Genomic DNA, 4,036 nt, shown 5'->3' with positions numbered 1-4,036 from the left:
CTTTGTGATGTAAAACAATTTCATTTCACTTCAAATTTGTTATTTCTTCTCTATTTTGTTTTGAGGGCAGCAAGGGGGAAGGGGGGTAGGAGGGTGGGTAGGAGGGTGCCAATGTGACGATTTGTTCATCATCCTTGTTTTGGTTTGGTTGTTAATATCATATTACTGAACTTAAGTATTTCAGCCTTACCATGAACTATAACAATCTTAAAACTATTGGGCAAGGGGATATATATGTAATATGTAGAAATTGATCTTTTATTGGTTTACCCCAGCCTGGCTAACAGCCAACAACAAATCCATATTATGATTAATTTCTACACATTATTGAGTATTGGATGTAATGCTATTTTCAATAACCATCAATTTGTAGCCAATAGGTGACAAATGAAAACTACAAAAGAAAATATAAAAAGATAATAGATAGATAATATATTTTTATTTATTGATTTCCTGCATTGTTTGCCATATTCATCGATAGTATGTTGTTAACGTGTGTGCTATGTCATATGTTCAGACCCGACACGCATCCCATTTATGAACTTGAAACTTATTTATGTAGATGCGCCCCTTATGTTAGTATTGTATGTTCTCTGAGCTGCGTTCGTTATTGGCATAGGTCAATTTTCACTGCATATGACAATACCTAATAAATCAACCGTGAATTGTTTTCCTACCTACATTAGGTCAAGGAAATTGTATGCTACAAATAAATAAAAATTAGATTACCACCGCATAGCGCTTAGCCTCAACTAATCTAGGTTTACATTTTATTTATGGAAGTAAGATAACTTTCAATTTCAACTAAGTTCATGCTAGGCCTCAGGCGCGTAGCCAAGGGGGGCGAAGGGGGCAGCCGCCCCCCCCCCTTGAGCATAGTTTTTACAAAAATGTTTAAGGTTTTTATGATATCGCTAGTATTTTCAAAAGAGAAAATGCTAAGATACAACTAACAAGGCATGGGAAGTGCCATTTCCGGCGATCTGGGAGGCATTTACAGCCAAAATTTTCTTGTACGCTTCGCGCCAATCATGGTGGCGCTACGCTTAGATAGTTTGCAATGCCGAATCTACAGTTTCGCCCCTCCATTGGCAAATTCCTGGCTACGCGCCTGCTAGGCCTACCTACCAGTGATTTTTAAGTTATTTGGTTAAGTTACGTAGTGATTGCTATTGTCTAGCACGTATGGTCACGGCTAGCTTTACCATCATCACATATAAGCCTTGATAATATTAAAGGGGGGGGGGGTAAGACTCGCGCAAAAAAGAAACGTCTAATGCCGGTAATTTGACCTAGTTTCGTATGAGGTGTAACAGAAGTGTTAAACACGAACATCGATCCCAGAAAATATACACACAGTTTACTACCGTCGGTAATTAGACACTAGTGTACAGTCAGTACATACAGCTAAAGATAACAAGGTATCACGTTTTATTACTGTCTGCATTCTGTAGCGACACGAACAAAACATCACTTGCAAGCAACAGAAAGTTAACTTTTTCAGATGGCCGCACTCGGTTTGGTGCGAGTCTTCAATGCCCTTAAGCAACGCGTCCATGTTAATTTACAGTGCATGTCGCCCTATCAGATGCTTTATAGTACCCTGCAGATTTCAAAGCTCTAGCAATTTTCCAGAACCGCCACAGTTCATTGGCGCGTATAGACTTGTAACACGTTTCGGTCAAATTGTTGCATTGGTTTTCACTGATTGGGGGGGGGGGGGGGTAGAAAAGTGGTAAAGAAATTCTATACTGCAATAACCTGTTGCTTCTCTACTTTGAATAACTTATGTAGGTATATGGTTATAATTGTCTGCCATGTCTGTTTATTTTAACATGCCGTTTCCTATATGTGTTCCTTTTGTTGTTTGCCATCGAAGAAGATCCTGCTAGGATCGAAACTATACAATTGGCCTAAAGTTGTCCTGGAATACGGTATTATATCGTAGTACGAGGTTGCCACTTTTATCCCTTCTCAAATATCAAATTACCTTTTTAGTTTTTCTCAATTTTTTTTTTTTTTTTTTTGTACTCGACGATTATTTATGACGTCACTAAAATATAGTGTCACAAATGCCCTATTTCGGATAATAGACTTTTTACGCCGACTTACAATAGGGCGTTCACTAGAAAGATACCTAATTGATTACTTGATATAGACTAGTAACAGGTTCAGACGAGGCGGACGCTCTAGTCTGTCAGGAAAATCATACATAGATCTAGCTTTGATCTGCCGCTTGATCTTCAGATCAAGGGGGGGCGAAGGGGGCAGCCGCCCCCCCCTCCTTGTGCATATTTTTTTTTTAATTTTTATCAATGTTTTTATGATATCGCTAGTTATTTCAAAAGAGAAAATGCTGAGGTGCAACTTACAAGGCCTGGGAAGTGCCATTTCCAGCGATCTGGGAAGCATTTTCATCCAAAATTTTCTTGTACGTTTCGCGCCAACTTATGGTGGCGCTACGCTTAGATAGTTTTCAATGCCGAATCTACAGTTTCGCCCCTCCCTTGGCAAATTCCTGGCTACGCGCCTGAGTGTGTGTGTGTGTGTGTTCGTTTGCATGTTGTTTCATGAGAATCATGGTCTCGGCCAAACTTTAGTTTAACGAGTTCAAGTCGCTTACATTCATTTCATAGCATATTCAGTTTTACACAATAAAAAGTCAATCTCGAACATTCGTTCTTTAATACTGCAGAACGTTATGTTAGCAATGACGAGGACTTTTTCTAAAGTTTTGAAAATGAATCAAAATTATTTGTGAAGAAAATAGCATTCGCAGTATAACATGTTTAAGTAAATGTAGAAGTATTTGCATACGATACTTATTATGGACTAGATGCCTAACGGATCGGGAACGAAACGGGTCACTGTGGCTCCGGGGATAGTTAGGGGGGCCGGGGGCGTGAAAATATGCCAATAATGAATAATAAAAATGAAAGTTTTCAAGAAGGTGACATATTTTCCTCGCTGTAATGATATATAGATCCCCATGTTATGATCTGTGTCTTAATGTAAAAGGGGGAAGAGCGCCATTGTGCCTTACTTACCGAACAACCTAAAAGAGAGACCCAATAAAGATTACTGTTTATTTATTTAAAATTTAACTCGCTAGTGGAGCGGGTGTCCCCCTCCCCTTTGAGAATTTTTTGATTAATTAAGGGTCCTTAGATGCAATCTGGTGCAATATTTTGCAACTTGAAGTAACTTTATGTTTAGGAATTTTCGGGCTTATTCTGTCCGATATTTATGTTTTAATTGAGGCAGATAAAGATTTTGTTTGAGTATTTTTTTAACAATACAAATCGCATCTTGGGGGGAACCTGCGGCGGGGGACGCGATTTTTTAGGGAGGGTCCCTCCTCCCCCGCCCCCTCCCCCTCCCCCAGGCCACCCCTTGGCGACGCCACTGACTCGCGGCCCTCACCTGACTCCCAACGCAACTGTATATATGATGACGCAATATTCTAGAGAACACACAATTAAAATCGTTCGACATGCTATTGTCACATATTTTTACTGTATTAAGTAACTAGCTATATTTCAGCATCTCAACGTATAGATATACTCAGATATTTACATCTCGTATCTCAATAATTTAAGATCATAATGCTAAGATAATTCACCTAAACTATACTAATATCTTGTTGGCGCTTTAAGAGCTCAGTGAATACACGCATAAACTGATATATTTTGTTTTTCCATCAGATAAGTACACTATAACTAAATATTACTTCAGTTATCATGGCAATGGGTGGGATTTTTCCTTTACTGGAAATGAATGGCATAACATTGTACAGAGAATTCACAATGTGTAGCAATTCGACGTGCGTTCAATGTGTATATTTGTCTCAGCAGCGCGTAAGTGTTCAGGTGTAAGCTATGACTTATTCGTCTCATTTTGGAAATAGGCTTAGTTTTCATTTCTTTGTGTGACAAAACATTGTCACCAAAGAGTGACGAAATATATATAATGGCGAAATATTTGAATACTGTTTTGTTGACAGAATAACTTTTTTTTTTTTTTTATAGGTCTACCA

Source organism: Apostichopus japonicus, chromosome 21 (assembly GCF_037975245.1).
Source record: "Apostichopus japonicus isolate 1M-3 chromosome 21, ASM3797524v1, whole genome shotgun sequence".
NCBI lineage: Eukaryota > Metazoa > Echinodermata > Holothuroidea > Aspidochirotida > Stichopodidae > Apostichopus > Apostichopus japonicus.
The sequence above is the reverse complement of the archived record's forward strand: the minus strand, read 5'-3'. Positions refer to the sequence as shown.